The 19,841-nt window shown below is 37.4% G+C and overlaps 1 long non-coding RNA gene across 1 annotated transcript in view; it reads right to left on the bottom strand.

Annotated features, from left to right (window-relative positions):
* Positions 1–1,083: 1,083 nt before the first annotated feature.
* LOC118903122 overlaps positions 1,084–19,841 on the bottom strand; it is a 166,942-nt gene continuing 148,184 nt past the window's right edge. The window contains exon 4 of the long non-coding RNA XR_005021721.1: positions 1,084–1,159. This is a non-coding gene — a long non-coding RNA (uncharacterized LOC118903122). The remainder of the gene's footprint in view (positions 1,160–19,841) is intronic.

Below are 19,841 nucleotides of genomic sequence, written 5' to 3'. Positions count from 1 at the left end.
AAAGAGTAAATGCACCTTTGGGAGAATAAAAAGTATATAGTTGTTGCTATTGTTGTTATTGTTGTTATTATTTTTTTAATTTATTTATTTTGGCTGTGTTGGGTCTTCATGGCTGCACGTGGTCTTTCTCTAGTTGTGGTGGGCAGGGGCTACTCTGCATTGCAGTGAGTGGGCTTCTCATTGCAGCGGCTTCACTTATTGCAGAACACGGGCTCTAGGTGCGTGGGCTTCAGTAGTTGCAGCACAGGGGCTCAGTAGTTGTGGCTCATGGGCTCTAGAGGGCAGGCTCAGTAGTTGTGGTGCACGGGCTTAGTTGTTTTGTGGCCTGAGGGATCTTCCAGACCAGGGCTCGAACCCGTGTCCCCTGCTTTAGCAGGCAGTTCTTAACCATTGCACCACCAGGGAAGTCCTGCTGCTGTTATTTTGTCCTTTGGTTTTATTAGTTTCTTTGTGTGTTTTTGCTTATTTCCTGAGTTTTACTTGAATTACATTTTAGTTCAAGACATCAAATGTGTGACTACAGTGAAAGTGTGAGTCTAAAATAGAAATTAAAGTCCCTATAATTCTCAACACTAGCTTCACCTTGGAAATCATCTGAGGAGCTTCAAAAATAACTGATGACTTCAACCTAGCCCCAGAGGTTCTGACATAATTCTGTAGTAAGACCTGGGCATTGGGATTTTTAAATCTCTCAGGAGGTTCCATCATGCAGCTAAGGCATGAAGATTTGTAGCAACCCTGTGTCAAGCAAGTCTATTGGTACCATTTTTCCAACAGCATTTGTTCATTTCATGTCTGTGTCACATTTTGGTAATTCTCACAAGAGTTCAAACGTTTTCATTATTATTGTATTTGTTATGGTGATCTGTGATCAGCAATCTTTGATGTTACTATTGCAAAAAGATTACGACTCATTGAAAGTTCAGATGAAACTTAGCATTTTTTAGCAATAAAGTAGTATTTAATTAATGTATGTATTTTTTTAGATATAATGCTATTGCACACTTAATAGGCTACAGTATAGTGTAAACATAACTTTTATATGCACTGGAAGACCAAAAAATTCATATGACTCACCTTATTGTGATATTCGCTTTATTGTGGTGATCTGAAACTGAACCTGCAATTTTTCCAAGGTATGCTTGTATTCATTGATATGCTATTTGAAAAGAAGAAACACTCTGTGAATTTGAGTTGTACTCCCTTTTCTGATAAATTCTGTACATTCTCTTGAAGAAAAAAAAGAAGCAAAGTTTTATGTGTTCTTATTAAGTGGCTTTGTGCTGTGAAGTAGAAATCATCTCAGACTCTGAGGAGCTAAATCTCCTGTTGTTGCATGACTGGCTCATTAAACTTTAGTACTTGGGCCCTGGCTTCCTATCCCTGGGCTTAACCCAGAGGAATATTGGGACTCACCAAAAAGAAAGGCAAGTTCCCGCCAGTGGAAACTCTTTGAGGCTGTACCAGGGCAATACCTAATTCATGAGGCCTCCAGAGCCCAGACTTTTGCCAATCATCTATTTTTTTGCCAATCTGTCTGTTACCAAACTAAAAGCATCTATAATGATTTCTGGGAGAAAAAATACTAAATAAAACTCAAATGGTTGAATGCACTATATCTTGCTGAAAGGAAGTTGTCATATGCAATCAGTGTATCACTCATCAATGAACATTTTATAATGTCTCCTTTCCCTCCCAACCCCAAATGTTAGTGTAGCAGACTACACACATGGGGTAGAAAACTGTTTTTAAAGTTCACACCTGCTTTGTACATTTAAAGGCTTAGAGCAGGTTTAAAAGCATAGTACTTTAGATGTGGTTTATAATATTTGGTAAGATACTATTACTGCCTTCTTTGCTTCTTATACTAAAAAGAAAGTAACTTGAAAATATTTTTAAATATAGAATACAAATCTATTTTTCCAATTATAAATATATATATATAGAAAATTGCATACAATAGAATATCTACTTTATTATATAAATTATCTATTTCTGGGTAACAAATTTCTGCAAACTTAGAGACTTAAAACAATAAGTATCATTTTGTCATATGTTCTGTGGATCACAAGTCCAAGCACAACTTAACTGGGTCCTCAGCTCTGGGCCCCAGAAGGTTGTAATCAAGGTGTCAGCTGGAGCTATGGTCTCATCTGGAAGCTGGACTGGGGAAGAATCCACTTCCAAGCTCGCTCAGGCTGTTGGCAGAATTCATTTCCTTACAATAGGACCAAGGGCCCAGGATTCTAATTGGTTTTCAACTGAAAGTCACCCTCAGCTCCTAAAAGCTTCCCCCAGCTTCTTGCTACATGGACCACCCCCCCAGTATGGCTGACCACTTCTTTAAATCCAGTGAGAAAGAGAGAGTCTCAAGAGCTAGTCTACCAGCAAGACAGTCTTTTATACTATAACATAATCACAGGAGTGACATCTATTACCTTTGCCATATTCTATCAGTTAGAAGCAAGTCACAGCTTCCACTCACACTCAAGGGGAGTTGATTACACAAGGATGTGATCATTAGGGGGTCATCCAAGTGTGTGTCTGCTACCCTCCTTTGGCCACAGCATGACCTGTGGTAGTATGCAATGAAGATTAAGCTAACTCATTCTACCTATCCAAGATAACGATTCTAAGTAGAGCTTCTAATACCAAGGTTTCCTGACACTGGGGACATTTCTAAGACTTTTATGGGAACTAAGGGGGTGTAACTAGAGGGTAGACTTAGAATTCTGTTTGCCCTTTGCTAATAAAGGTAAAAACAGTACCTTAGTTATGAAATATCTGGACATGCTTCAGTAAACTCTTTTTGCATAGTCCCAAGCTAAGTGGGATATTTGGGGTCTTATCTTCTTTAAGAATTCAGTAAAAACATTTGCACAGTATTCAAGATGGCTAATTAACTCAAAGACCACCTGGTAGGATAAAACCTTGACATAAGGTAGAGCTCTGATTTCAGCTATGTTGTCTTAAACAGGCCAGGCATTCTGTGAATACACACTGATTTCAAATGAATCAAGACATTGCGTTAGGGTCCCATGGGGGATGAGTGACTTGCACACAGTCACACTGTTAGTAGCTTAGGGTTTTATCTTCACATATTATATGGCAAGAACATTGCCTTTCTGTCATAGCTCTTTCCCTCCTCAATTCCTTACATTGATATATAGATATATACACACATATACCCCATTTGATCTTAAAAATAAACTTTCAGCCCCATTTGAGATATGTCAAAACTGAACTTCATGAAGGTGAAATAATATTCCAAACACTATAAACTGTATCTGATGAAGCCTAAATACAGATTCAAATTTGTCAGATTTAAGCACTGACTTAAAGTAGTGTTCTCTCCATTACACCAAGCAAACTTCCCATTTCTAGTAAGGCTTCAGTAGTGACTCTAAACAGGGAAGAGGTACAACAAGCTACTTAAAAATTGTCTCTCCAAACATTCATAAAAACTGTTGTAAACATAAAAACAATTACTGCCATTTTCAAGCTTTCTACTGCCAGAGTAAAAGAGAGTATTGGCATGTACTAGTCCTTGGATACTACGGGTATCTTAAACATGCAGTCACTTACCAGATACCAGCACCACTTCACAAAGAAAATGATCTAATGCAATGCCCCAACACAGAGAGCTGGAAAATTTCACTAGCTAATTACAGACAGGAAGAGGAACTTAGAAGAAAACATACATTTGTCAAGTATTCCATAGCCAGTTTCTTTAGGGACTTTAAGTTATTATTCAGGTTATGAGATGAATGTGTGTGACCCCAAAATTCATGTGTTAAAATCCTAACTTCCAAAGTGATGGCATTGGGAGGCAGGGTCTTTGGGAATTAATTAGGTTTAGGTTTAGATGAGGTCATGAGGGTAGGACCCTCATGATGGGATTAGTGCCCTTAAAAGAAGAGACTGGAGAGCTCTCTCTCAATCTCTCTTCCCTCTCCCTCCCTTCTCTGTGAGGATGCAGCAAGAAGGCAGTCATCTGACCAGGAAGAGAACCCTCACTAGAACTTGACCATGCTGCCCCCTGATCTTGGACTTCCCAACCTCCAGAACTGTGAGAAATAAATGTTGTTTAAGCCACACAATCTATGCTATTTTTTTTATAGCAGCCTGAATTAACTAAGACAATTCCTTTTTCCATACAATATTCCTGAGAAGCAGGTGGTTTTCTTCCATTTACCAGTGAGGAGACTAAAGGCCAGAAGAGTTTAAAAATTTTTATAAGTAATGAGCTGTAGAGATGGATTGCAACTGAAGTCTATGTGACACCAAGATCTGTGTATATTCTACCATACCAGGTTGTCTTCTTTCTACTTTACTACTAACAGTGTGACTATTGGCAAATCACTTGCCTGCCATGAAACTCTAGTTAGACAATCCCTTAGCTCCCTTCCCTTGAATTGTGAGCTTCCATGATTCTGACTCACAGTAACTAGTTAAAAGCATCATAGTGAGTGATGTCACCAAGATGGTGGAGTAAGAGACCCCAGCCTACATCTCCCCACAAGGATCAACATTTAGACAGATATTTACAAACAAAACATAGTTGGAGAGCTCTGGAGTCTACTTAAGACACTTCAATAACATATTGAAACAAAAAACTTGAGACTAACCACACAAAAAGGGAAAGAAAATAGTTTCATTTTTACCTGCATCATCCCATCCCCAACCTGGCCTTGCTCAGTGACAAGAAGAAACTCCCTAGCTACAAAGAGTTCCCCTCACAGGGAAAGAAAGAGTAGGGTGAACAATCAGCTTCCCCAGTTTTTTGGGGCAACCCAAGAAGATCCTGCTTTGGGATCAAACAAAAATGAAATCACAACATACCAAAACTTATGGGTTGCAGCAAAAGCAGTGATGAGAGGGACATTTATAGGGATAAATGCCTACATTAAGATAAAAGAAAGATCTCAAATAAACAACCTCACTTTATACCTTAAGGAACTAGAAAACTAAGAACAAACTGAGCTGAAAGTTAGCAGAAGGAAGGAGATAACAAAAATCAGAGCAGAAATAAATGAAACAAAGAATAGAAAAATAATAGAAAAGATCAATGAAACTAAGAGTTGGGTTTTTGAAAAGATAAACAAAACTGACAAAACTTTAGTTGCACTTACCAAGAAAAAGAGAGCAACAACTCAAATAAATAAAATTACAAATGAAAAAGGAAACATTACAACTGAAACAACAGAAATAGAAAGGATCATAAGAGACTACTATGAACAATTACATACCAACAAATTGGACAACCTTGAAGAAATAGATAAATTCCTAGAAACATAACCTACCAAGTCTTAATCATGAAAAAATAGAAAATCTGATCAGACCAATAACAAGTAAGGAGATTGAATCAGTAACCAAAACTTCTCAACAAACAAAAGCCCAGGACCAAAAGGCTTCACGGATAAATTCTACGAAACATTTAAAGAATTAATGCCAATTCTTCTCAAACTCTTCCCAAAAAAATTGAAGAGAAAGTAACACTTCCAAAGTCATTTTATGAGGCCAGCATTACCCTGATACCAAAGGCAGATAAGGATGCTACAAGAAAAGAAAACTATAGGCCAACATCCCTGATCAATACAGACGCAAAAATTCTCAACAAAATACTAGGAAACCAAATTCAAGAGCTCATTAAAAGGATAATACAGCACAATCAACTGGGATTTATCCCTGGGAGGCAAAGATGTTTCAGTATACGCAAATCAGTAAATGTGATACACCATATTAATAGAATGAGAGACAAAAATCATATGACCATCTGAATAGATGCAGAAAAAGCATTTGACAAAATTCAACATCCTTTCATGATAAATATTCTCAACAAATTGGGTATAGAAGGAATGTACCTCAACATAATAAAGGCCATATACAAAAAACCCATAGCTAACATCATACTCAATGGTGAAAAGTTGAACGCTTTCCCTCTAAGATCAGGAACAAAACAAGGCTCCCCATGCTAACCACTTCTATTCAGTATAATACTGAAAGTCCTAGCCAGAACAATCAAGCAAGAAAAAGAAATAAAAGGCATCCAAATCAAAAAGAAAGGATTAAAATTATCTGTTTGTTGATTACATAATCTTGTATAAAGAAAATTCTGAAGACTCCACAAAATAAACAAAACAAAACAAAAACCTATCAATACTTAATAAACATCGTACAGTTTCAGGATACAAAATGAACATACAAAAATGAATGGATTCTATACACTGACAATGAACTATCTGAAAAGAAATAAAGGAAATAATCCCATTTTACAACAGCATCAAAAATAATAAAATGCTTAGGAATAAATTTAAACATGGAAATGTAATATCTATACACAGGAAACCATAAGACGTTGAAGAAAGAAACTGAAGAAGACAAAAACACATTGAAAGATAGCTCATATTCATGGATTGGAAGAGTTAATATTGTTTAAATGTCCATACTACCCAAAGTAATCTATAGATTACATACAACTTCTATCAAAATTCCAATGCCATATTTCACAGAAATAGAAAAAAAAAATGCTAAAATTCACATGGAACAAAAAAGACCCCAAATGGCTAAAGAAATCTTGAGAAAGAACAAAGCTGGAAGCATCACACTTTCTGATTTCAAACTGAAGTACAAAGCAATATTAATCAAAACAGTACCATACTGGCCTCAAAATAGACATATAGACCAGTGGAACAGAATTGAGAGCCCAGAAATAAATACATGCAGATATGTTCAACCAATATTTGACAAGGTATCCAAGAATAATACTCAATAAGGAAAGAATAGTTTCTTCAATAAATGGTGCTGAGAAAACTGGATATCCACATTCAAAACAATGAAATTGGACCCTTCTCTTACACCATTCACAAAAATTAACTTGAAATGGATTAAGGCTGTAAGACTCCTAGAAGAAAACATAAGATTAAAAGCTCCTCGACATCGTTCTTAGTAATGATTTTTTTGGATATGACACCAAAAACACAAGCAATAAAAGCGAAAATTAACAAGTGGGACTACATCAAACTCAGAAGCTCCTGTACATCAAAAAGCAATCAACAAAATGAAAAGGCAACCTGAAAAATGGCAGAAAATATTTGCAAGCCATATATACATCTGATAAAGGGCTAAGATCCAAAATATAAGGAATTCATATAACTCAGTAGCAAAAAAAACAAAAACAAAAAAAACCTGCTGTAAAAAATGGGCAGAGGACTTGAACAGACATTTTTCCAAAGAAGACATACAAATGGCCAACAAGTACATGAAAAGGTACATGATTAACCATCAGGGAAATGCAAATCAAAACCACAGTGAGATACACCTCATACCTGTTAGATTGGCTATTATCAAAAAGACAAGTGGTAACAAATGCTGGCCAGGATGAGGAGAAAATGAAATCCTGGTGCACTGTTGGTAGGAGTGTAAATTGGTACAGCCACTGTGGAAAACATTATGGAGTTTCCTCAAAAAATTAAAAATAGAACTACCATGTGATCCAGCAATCCCACTTTGGGTATATATCTAAAGAAGATGAAATCAGGATTTCTAAGAGATATCTGCACTCTCATTTTCACTGCAGCATTATTTACAATAGCTAGGACATGGATACAACCTGTGTCCTTTGATAGATGAATGGATAAGGACGATGTGATACACACACACACACACACACACACACACAGGAATATTATTCAGCAATAAAAAGAAGGAAATCCTGCCATTTGCAACAACATGGATGGACCTTGAGAGCATTATGCTACGTGAGATAAGTCAGACAGAGAAAGACAAATATTGTATGATCTCAGTTATAAACAGAACGTAAAAACATTAAACGCATGGAAACAAAGAGTAGAATGATGGTTGCCAGGTGTTTAGGGATGAGGGAAATGGGAAATGTTGGTCAAAGGTACAAACTTTCAGTTATAAGATGAATAAGCTCTGGGGATCTAATACACAGCATGGTGACTATAGTTAACAAAACTGTATTGTGTACTTGAAAGTTGCTGTGAGAGTACAGCTTTAATGTTCTCACCATAACAACAAATTTGTAATTATATGAGGTAAAGGATGCATTAACTAAGTTTATTGTGATAAACATTCACAAAATATACATGTCTCAAATCATCACATTGTACACCTTAAACTTACACAATGTTATATGTCAATTTTATCTCAATGAAGCCTAAAATACAATAAAAGTGTCATAGTAATTGAAGCAAGAAAAAAGAACCTCTTTTTCTCTTTCTTTTTAAACTAGAAAAAAAACTGAGGATTAACCAAGATGGCGGAGTAGAAGGACGTGCTCTCACTCCCTCTTGCGAGAGCACCAGAATCACAACTGGCTGCTGGACAATCATTGACAGGATAACCCTGGACTTCACCAAGGAGGATACCCCACGTCCAAGGACAGAGGAGAAGCCACAGTGAGACGGTAGGAGGGGTGCAATCAGAGTAAAATCAAATCCCATAACTGCTGGGTGGGTGACTCACAGACTGGCGAACACTTATACCACAGAAGTCCACCCACTGGAGTGAAGGTTCTGAGCCCCACGTCAGGCTTCCCAACCTGGGGGTCCGGCAACGGGAGGAGGAATTCCTAGACAATCAGACTTTGAAGCCTAATGGGAATTGATTGCAGGACTTTGACAGGACTGGGGGAAACAGAGACCCTGCTCTTGGAGGACACACACAAAGTAATGTGTGCATCGGGACCCAGGGGAAGGAGCAGTGACCCTGGGGGAGACTGAACCAGACCTACCTGCTGGTGTTGGGGGGTCTCCTGCAGAGGCGGGTGGTGGCTCTGTTTCACCGTGGGGATAAGGACACTGGCAGCAGAGGTTCTGGGAAGTTCTCCTTGGCGTGAGCCCTCCCAGAGTCTGCCATTAACCCCACCAAAGAGCACGGGTAGGCTCCAGTGTTGGGTTGCCTCAGGCAAAACAACCAACAGGGAGGGAACCCAGCCCCACCCATCAACAGTCAAGTGGATTAAGGTTTTACTGAGCTCTGACCTCCACAGCAACAGTCAGCTCTACCCACCACCAGAGCCTCCCATCCAGCCTCTTAGACAGCCTCAACCACCAGAGGGCAGACAGCAGAAGCAAGAAAAACTACAATCCTGCAGCCTGTGGACCAAAACCCACAGTTACAGAAAGATAGACAAGATGAAAAGGCAGAGGGCTATGTACCAGATGAAGGAACAAGAAAAAACCCCAGAAAAACAACTAAATGAAGTGGAGATAGGCAACCTTCCAGAAAAAGAATTCAGAATAATGATAGTGAAGATGATCCAGGACGTCGGAATAAGAATGGAGGCAAAGACTGAGAAGATGCAAGAAATGATTAACAAAGACCTAGAAGAATTAAAGAACAAACAAACAGAGATGACCAATACAATAACTGAAATGAAAACTACACTAGAAGGAATCAATAGCAGAATAACTGAGTCAGAAGAACAGATAAGTGACCTGGAAGACAGAATGGTGGAATTCACTGCTGCGGAACAGACTAAAGAAAAAAGAATGAAAAGAAATGAAGACAGCCTAAGAGACCTCTGGGACAACATTAAACGCAACAACATTCGCATTATAGGGGTCCCAGAAGGAGAAGAGAGAGAGAAAGGACCAGAGAAAATATATGAAGAGATTATAGTCGAAAACTTCCCTAACATGGGAAAGGAAATAGCCACCCAAGTCCAGGAAGTGCAGAGAGTCCCATACAGAATAAACCCAAGGAGAAACACGCCGAGACACATAGTAATCAAAGTGGCAAAAATTAAAGACAAAGAAAAATTATTGAAAGCAGCAAGGGAAAAATGACAAATAACATACAAGGGAACTCCCATAAGGTTAACAGCTGATTTCTCAGCAGAAACTCTGCAAGCCAGAAGGGAGTGGCATGATATACTTAAAGTGATGAAAGGGAAGAACCTACAACCAAGATTACTCTACCCGGCAAGGATCTCATTTAGATTTGATGGAGAAATCAAAAGCTTTACAGACACGCAAAAGCTAACAGAATTCAGCACCACCAAACCAGCTCTACAACAAATGCTAAAGGAACTTCTCTAAGTGGGAAACACAAGAGAAGAAAAGGACCTACAAAAACAAACCCAAAACAATTAAGAAAATGGTCATAGGAACATACATATCGATAATTACCTTAAACGTGAATGGATTAAATGCCCCAACCAAAAGACATAGACTGGCTGAATGGATACAAAAACAAGACCCATATACGTGCTGTCTACAAGAGACCCACTTCAGACCTAGGGACACATACAGACTGAAAGTGAGGGGATGGAAAAAGATATTCCATGCAAATGGAAATCAAAAGAAAGCTGGAGTAGCTATACTCATATCAGATAAAATAGACTTTAAAATAAAGAATGTTACAAGAGACAAGGAAGGACACTACATAATGATCCAGGGATCAATCCAAGAAGAAGATATAACAATTATAAATATATATGCACCCAACATAGGAGCACCTCAATACATAAGGCAACTGCTAACAGCTATAAAAGAGGAAATCGACAGTAACACAATAATAGTGGGGGACTTTAACACCTCACTTACACCAATGGACAGATCATCCAAAATGAAAATAAATAAGGAAACACAAGCTTTAAATGACACAATAGACCAGATAGATTTAACTGATATATATAGGACATTCCATCCAAAAACAGCAGATTACACATTCTCAAGTGCGCACGGAACATTCTCCAGGATAGATCACATCTTGGGTCACAAATCAAGCCTCAGTAAATTTAAGAAAATTGAAATCATATCAAGCATCTTTTCGGACCACAACGCTATGAGATTAGAAATGAATTACAGGGAAAAAAACGTAAAAAAGACACACACATGGAGGCTAAACAATACGTTACTAAATAACCAAGAGATCACTGAAGAAATCAAAGAGGAAATCAAAAAATACCTAGAGACAAATGACAATGAAAACACGACAACCCAAAACCTATGGGATGCAGCAAAAGCAGTTCTAAGAGGGAAGTTTATAGCTATACAAGCCTACCTAAAGAAACAAGAAAAATCTCAAGTAAACAATCTAACCTTACACCTAAAGAAACTAGAGAAAGAAGAATAAACAAAACCCAAAGTTAGCAGAAGGAAAGAAATCATAAAGATCAGAGCAGAAATAAATGAAATAGAAACAAAGAAAACAATAGCAAAGATCAATAAAACTAAAAGTTGGTTCTTTGAGAAGATAAACAAAATTGATAAGCCATTAGCCAGACTCATCAAGAAAAAGAGGGAGAGGACTCAAATCAATAAAATCAGAAATGAAAAAGGAGAAGTTACAACAGACACCGCAGAAATACAAAGCATCCTAAGAGACTACTACAAGCAACTTTATGCCAATAAAATGGACAACCTGGAAGAAATGGACAAATTCTTAGAAAGGTATAACCTTCCAAGACTGAACCAGGAAGAAACAGAAAATATGAACAGACCAATCACAAGTAATGAAATTGAAACTGTGATTAAAAATCTTCCAACAAACAAAAGTCCAGGACCAGATGGCTTCCCAGGTGAATTCTATCAAACATTTAGAGAAGAGCTAACACCCATCCTTCTCAAACTCTTCCAAAAAATTGCAGAGGAAGGAACACTCCCAAACTCATTCTGTGAGGCCACCATCACCCTGATACCAAAACCAGACAAAGACACTACAAAAAAAGAAAATTACAGACCAATATCACTGATGAATATAGATGCAAAAATCCTCAACAAAATACTAGCAAACAGAATCCAACAGCACATTAAAAGGATCATATACCACGATCAAGTGGGATTTATCCCAGGGATGCAAGGATTCTTCAATATACGCAAATCAATCAATGTGATACACCATATTAACAAATTGAAGAATAAAAACCATATGATCATCTCAATAGATGCAGAAAAAGCTTTTGACAAAATTCAACACCCATTTCTGATAAAAACTCTCCAGAAAGTGGGCACAGAGGGAACCTACCTCAACATAATAAAGGCCATATATGACAAACCCACAGCAAACATCATTCTCAATGGTGAAAAACTGAAAGCATTTCCTCTAAGATCAGGAATGAGACAAGGATGTCCACTCTCACCACTATTATTCAACATAGTTCTGGAAGTCGTAGCCACGGCAATCAGAGAAGAAAAAGAAATAAAAGGAATACAAATTGGAAAAGAAGAAGTAAAACTGTCACTGTTTGCAGATGACATGATACTATACATAGAGAATCCTAAAACTGCCACCAGAAAACTGCTAGAGCTAATTAATGAATATGGTAAAGTTGCAGGATACAAAATGAATGCACAGAAATCTCTTGCATTCCTATACACTAATGATGAAAAATCTGAAAGAGAAATTATGGAAACACTCCCATTTACCATTGCAACAAAAAGAATAAAATACCTAGGAATAAACCTACCTAGGGAGACAAAAGACCTGTATGCAGAAAACTATAAGACACTGATGAAAGAAATTAAAGATGATACCAACAGATGAAGAGATATACCATGTTCTTGGATTGGAAGAATCAACATTGTGAAAATGAGTATACTACCCAAAGCAATCTACAGATTCAATGCAATCCCTATCAAATTACCAATGGCATTTTTTACAGAGCTAGAACAAATCATCTTAAAATTTGTATGGAGACACAAAAGACCCCGAATAGCCAAAGCAGTCTTGAGGGAAAAAAATGGAGGTGGAGGAATCAGACTCCCTGACTTCAGACTATACTACAAAGCTACAGTAATCAAGACAATATGGTACTGGCACAAAAACAGAAACAGATCAATGGAACAAGATAGAAAGCCCAGAGATTAACCCACGCACCTATGGTCAACTAATCTATGACAAAGGAGGCAAAGATATACAATGGAGAAAAGATAGTCTCTTCAATAAGTGGTGCTGGGAAAACTGGACAGCTACATGTAAAAGAATGAAATTAGAATACTCCCTAACACCATACACAAAAATAAACTCAAAATGGATTAGAGACCTAAATATAAGACTGGACACTATAAAACTCTTAGAGGAAAACATAGGAAGAACACTCTTTGACATAAATCACAGCAAGATCTTTTTTGATCCACCTCCTAGAGTAATGGAAATAAAAACAAAAATAAACAAGTGGGACCTAATGAAACTTCAAAGCTTTTGCACAGCAAAGGAAACCATAAACAAGACGAAAACACAACCCTCAGAATGGGAGAAAATATTTGCAAATGAATCAACGGACAAAGGATTAATCTCCAAAATATATAAACAGCTCATTCAGCTCAATATTAAAGAAACAAACACCCCAATCCAAAAATGGGCAGAAGACCTAAATAGACATTTCTCCAAAGAAGACATACAGACGGCCACGAAGCACATGAAAAGATGCTCAACATCACTAATTATTAGAGAAATGCAAATCAAAACTACAATGAGGTATCACCTCACTCCTGTTAGAATGGGCATCATCAGAAAATCTACAAACAACAAATGCTGGAGAGGGTGTGGAGAAAAGGGAACCCTCTTGCAGTGTTGGTGGGAATGTAAATTGATACAGCCACTATGGAGAACAATATGGAGGTTCCTTAAAAAACTAAAAATAGAATTACCATATGACCCAGCAATCCCACTACTGGGCATATTCCCAGAGAAAACTGTATTTCAAAAAGACACATGCACCTGAATGTTCATTGCAGCACTGTTTACAATAGCCAGGTCATGGAAGCAACCTAAATGCCCATCAACAGACGAATGGATAAAGAAGTTGTGGTACATATATACAATGGAATATTACTCAGCCATAAAAAGGAACGAAATTGAGTCATTTGTTGAGACGTGGATGGATCTAGAGACTGTCATACAGAGTGAAGTAAGTCAGAAAGAGAAAAACAAATATCGTATATTAATGCATGTATATGGAACCTAGAAAAATGGTACAGATGAGCCAGTTTGCAGGGCAGAAGTTGAGACACAGATGTAGAGAATGGACATATGGACACCAAGGGGGGAAAACTGCGGTGGGGTGGGGATGGTGGTGTGCTGAATTGGGCGATTGGGATTGACATGTATACACTGATGTGTATAAAATTGATGCCTAATAAGAACCTGCAGTATAAAAAAACAAACAAAACAACTAATACTAAACTTTCATTGGGTTATTTGTATGGAAATATGTTAATATAAATGTTTCAGACATTACATGAAATTTCTAAAAATCTTATATATTCTGGTATAATGTTATAAGTAATAATCCTAGTTATTACTTTAAAATATATATCTCAGAAATAACTAATTTTCTTGTCAACTGCATTATTATGAACTTTCATCAAATCTTTAACCATGGTCATTTTTAAGTCTTTTGTCATTTACAGACAGTTCTGGGTGTACTCTGATGATTTTGCAAATATGTTCCTATACAAGGGTTTCATCTTCAAGAAATTCATGGAAAAGACTCTGACAAGTACAGGTTTCTGGTAACTGACTGTACTGCTGAACTGAATGAATAAGCATTTTCAGAACTCTAATGAAAAACTGATGAACTCATAAAAGTGCTAACAAAAGATCAAGATGAAAAAAAAAATTAATTACATGGGACTGAGTGAACTGATGAGGATGAGTATAATTTTTGTGACTTTCTGTCTGAATTAAAAAAAAAAAAAATCCCACAAGGACTCAGAGGCAAAGAATATACAAATCAATTTTCACTGCAAAGTAAAGTAGCTGTTGCAGTGGAGGATTACTGGACTGAATGTCAATATTATGACATAGTATGAGTGTGTTTCATGTTTGGTAATTGCAATCATTGTTGCTTTTGTTGTGGTCATCCATGTACAATGCTTGGTGTCTATTTATCTCTTGTAAAAATAAAATACAGTGTGTGTGTGTGAAAAAAAAAAATAAACATTGCAAATTACTGCAGATCAAAAAAAAAAAAAAAAAAGAAAAAAAACTACATAACTTTTAAAATATATAAAAAGAAAGGTAAATTAGTTTCCTAGGGCTTCTATAACAAATTAACACAAATTGGGTCACTCAAAAAAACAGAAATTTATTCTCTCATCTCTTGAAGCTAGAGGTCCAAAACCAAGGTGTTGGCCAGGTTCACTCCTTCTAGAGGCTGTAAAGGAAGATATGTCTGTGCCTCTGCATAGCTTCTAGTGGTTGCTGGCAATCCTTGGCATTCTTTGACTTATAGATGCATCACTCCAATCTCTGCCTCTGTCTTTATGTTGTTCTTCCTGTGTGTCTGTGTCCGAATTTCCCTCTGCTTGTAAGGACATCAGTCATTGGACTAGGGCCCATCCTAATCCAGTATGAGCTCATTTTAACTTGCTGACATCCACAAAGATGATTTAGAAATAAGGTCATATTCACAAGTACTGGGATTAGGACTTGAACATATCTTTTGGGGCAACAGAATTCAACCCATAACAGGGAGAAACTACTTACCATGTACTCCTGGACCCTAAAGCCAGAGTTAAGTGAGTCAGAGTCGGGTGAAAGGTTAAGGTAGGACACCATTAGGGATGTAGGGTGGTGCAGAGATCCTGGGAGAGAATGATGAGTCAGCACAGGGAATCATGAGTAGTTGCAGAGCATGCTTTCCAAGCCAAGAGTTTTTAATTTTAGGTAAAACTGGGTTGGTTCCCTATCTCCTAAGAAGAGGATAAGGAACTAGAGGTAACAGAAAAAGGAGAGAGAGGTAGAGGAAGGCAGTTATATTAAGGTAAGAAAAATTAAAGTTAGACTGATGATTTAAAGGAAATAGAGGCCAAAACTTCATAAGCATTAAATATAAATATTCAAAGCAAATATAAGTCAATAATGCTATGCCAAACAGTTCACATAGAAAATCAAAACTGTATCACTTAGTAAAAATGTGAATGTAGTTTTAATGAGTCACTGAATAAATACATTCTCATGAATTACTCCCACTTTTGAGCATACTATTTGCTGGAAAATCAGTCTCAAGATAATTGTACACAAACAGAAGGGGCCAAGGAAAAACCCCAGGCACTAACTCTCTAAAATTGTGGAAACTATAAATGAGTAAAACTTTGTTCTTGGGATTACTTATACTTGAAATGACTGCTTTATTCAGTCTTTGGTCTCCCTTCATTTCCCTCTGATGTCTCCACAAATCAGTGACAGCTACAGCATTTCTGCTGAGGCAGCACTTTTCCCCCAAGTGATCTCATAATATCTGCGAGAATATTTGGAACTTCATACACTCCTTGATATGCAAAAAAAGACCTTATTTTCAAGTGCCTCAAGCCAAGACAATGATTGCATAAATCATGTGACACAGAATAGAGATGACAAATAAAATACTCTATAGGATTAAAGTTTAAAAATTAGTGCCGGAAAATATTACCATTGATCTTTGGAATCTTGAGAACAAAGATTTAACCGTATATTTGCTTGAATCCTTGACACTGTATTTTCTACACTAAGTAAAGCAGTATGAAAGAAAACCATCATCAACAGCAGAATAAAATGAAAGGGAAAGAGAGAAATGGACATTTGCTCCCTTCATGATGAAAATAAAAAGTAGAGATTTGTTAAATGAATTCGGAATGTGCAATTTTCTGTTCCATTAAATTCTTTATTATCTTCTCTTCCTCTTTCCTTCTGACCAAAAGCCTTTACACCGTCTTTACAACTGGTTCTGTGAGACAATGGATCTGAGGAGTACAAAGTAGACTGAGGCATAGTGCCCCACTGGATGGAAGAGCTCATGAAAAAAATGTGTTCCTACCTCCCTACAGTCAATAGATATATGAGTTGCTATAGTCAAGAATCATGACCTCCAAGTTTATCAGTGGAGGTTGGTCAAGTTTTTTACCACTTTTTATTCTACAGAAACATGACAGGAAGGCAGCGTGTCCCTGAGAAAATTAAGTCCTTTCATAGAAGGGAGACGTTCGTGTCAGTATATGAGAGGAGGTTCCCATTATGAAATGACTTCCCTGCTCCACAGAATCCTAGCAAATGATGGGAAATCACCGTTGGGATGAGACTTGTGCTTCACGGAGCAGAGGGCTTCAGTGAAAATAGCCTGGAAAAATCTATCAGAGAAGGCTCAAAGATTTACATCCAATCTTTTCAAAAGATTCCTTTTTCTAGACTGATCTCAACATTCTTTGTTTACCTGGAAAGAGTAGCACCTTCAACCCACTGCTCGTCCGAGCCTAAGCATTTACAGTCCATTTTCTGTCTCCATCTGTGCACTGAAGTAGCCACTGACCTTTGGAACACCAAACTCGGTAGTTTTGTCTTTGTCTTCCTCCTACTCAGCCACTCTGCTATATTTTATCCTGTTGGTTTTGTCCTTCTTAAAACTCTCTCCTTCATACACTTCACTGAATTACATCATCCTCGTGGTCCCCTGTGTCTCTGATTACGCCCCTCTATCCTTCAATTTCTTCTCCTTTCCCAAAGTGAAGAAATCTACCCTTAAAGTCTTCTTTTTACTTTTGTCTCACCTCTACTTATTATTCCTGAGCAATGTCACCTACTCCCATGGCTTCAATTATTAATATTACATGTTTGGCCTTCTACAGTGTCTCCCTAGGCTCAAGTTCTCCAAGAAGCTCTAACCTGAATTTACAACTGGCTGCTACACATCTTTTACAAATGTTCCAGAAGCACCTCAAAACACACAAGTATAAAACTGAGTTTTCCTTTCTACCACATTCTGCAACTCCTTTGGATTTCTGTTAAAGTTACCAGTATCTCTCTCTTCTTTCTTTTCTTCTCCCCAATATCCAACCAATTGGGCCTGCAAATTGCCCCAACATAGTCCTTTATTATCATCCCCACCGACATTTTCCTAGTTTAATCACTAATTGTCACTTACCTGGGTAGTTGCTCAATCCCCTAATGACCTCCCAGCCTCCCTGGCCCCAAGTGTCCCTGTTCTGATTTAGCCCTTACATCACTGACAGCCCCTAGCTGCTCACAAACTTTCAATGCCCCTTCCTTACCTCCAAGAGAAATGAAAGTGCCTCACCCAACCTCAACCCCCTCAATGTTATCCCAGTCTACCTTTCTAGGTTTCTTTCTTACAAGTGCCCCACAGGATCCTACACTCCAGACCCTTACCCCAACTCCTGACCACTTCACCTCTTACCCATTATTCCTTTGCCCCAAATCTCTATGTCTTCTCTATCAGAGCCTATGCTTTCCCCCAAGGTTAATATCAAAGGTAATTTTCTTCATGAAGGCTGTCTTCACCCCACTCCCACTTGGATTTGAATATTTCTCTTAGAATCTCCATTGTAGTTTGAACTCTCTCCTTGCTTGTGGTAGAGTCTATTAGCTATTTGCACATGTTCTTTTTTTTTTTTCTTTCAGTCGATTAGATTCAAACCATCAGGAGGATAGAGGCCCTGTCTTATTCGTCTTTGAATCTCCAGAACTGAGGCCAGTGAAACTTTTTCTATTTAAAAAAAATCAAATCTGTTTTTCTCTCACAGAAATGAAAGTTTAAGTAAACGAAGGATAGAGGCTTTTGTGGATGTTTTCAAATGGCATTTGGATTCAAAATCGGTTTCTTTTCTAAATATAGAAATATAATCATTCCTCTGTCTTGTAAGACAATTATTATCACACTGATCACAAAACTGAAACTAGTTACCACTTTGAAAAACCTTGAAATGGGCTAAAATAAGGTAGAAGGCAATGGGGTAGCTTTTTCGAAGACATATCATACATAAATTGCTGTACTATTAAAAAATCATGGTGACACTTTTTCCTCCTCAATTAAAAAAAAAGTTTCTTTGTCTACTAGAGAGAATATACAATATGCACTCTACTTGTAAGATTTTCAGATCCCTAAAAATACTACTCATTAGAGCAAAGCATTTTTCCCATTATGTCAGGAGTTCAGGCTTACATCAATAGACAAATTTGTGTTGTTTTACCTGGATACTTGAATACCTCCAAGCAAAAGCAACCATCATACTGGTACATTACTCTTCCCCACTAAAATTTAGCTGTGAATAAGATGCTTCAGAACTTCCATCAGGACATTCCATGATACAGTCTTAAAATGAACAAATTTTTGCAACAACATGAACAATTTTTGTACATAAGACGGGCCAGCAAGCCTGGGGAGATGAGTGAACCTGTTCCTCTGGACCTAATTGCTTGGCTGCAATCTCATTTTCCATCACACTTTATTTAACTTTTCTTTACTTATATCACATAAATTAACTCAGCAGCCATGCAGAATAATTTTGCTTCATTTAGACCTAAATTAATGAGCGTGATCACAAAGCCATGTGTACAATTTCAATGAAGATACAGTATAATTATTCTATTGTATGGGTTAGCATTTCAGCCGTGTATTAATGTATTTTGAATGCATAATATATGATGCTTTTGTGGTGTTCTGCCATAACACTCTACTGAAAAATGTCCTCCAGTTAAGAAATGCTAAAATAAATTATTAAACACAAAGGAAGGAAAAAGAAAGGGGGAAAAATCGGGAAGAAAAAAGAAATGACAAAGGGAGAAGTACGCTCCCAGGAATTCATTTCCTCATATAAATTTTATTTCCAGATCGCTTCATTAAGTAATGCATTAAGTTGTGCAACAATAGATCATATTTTTTTCTCAGCATTTAAGTGAGGGGCTTTGCAGATAGGGAACTCTGGGCATTTGAGCATATGTAAGAAATGGAGAACAGAAATCACAAAAGAACACAGGCACTTATGTCTGCAGTCAGTCATGAGTTATGCCAGTATCAGCTTGAGACCATGAATTATTTTTGCCCAGGCCATACAGTTCATGGAGCCCTACTCAGGGAACGTTACACCCTTAGG

This window comes from Balaenoptera musculus, chromosome 11 (genome assembly GCF_009873245.2).
Source record: "Balaenoptera musculus isolate JJ_BM4_2016_0621 chromosome 11, mBalMus1.pri.v3, whole genome shotgun sequence".
Taxonomy (NCBI): Eukaryota; Metazoa; Chordata; class Mammalia; order Artiodactyla; family Balaenopteridae; genus Balaenoptera; species Balaenoptera musculus.
The sequence above is the reverse complement of the archived record's forward strand: the minus strand, read 5'-3'. Positions and strand labels throughout refer to the sequence as shown.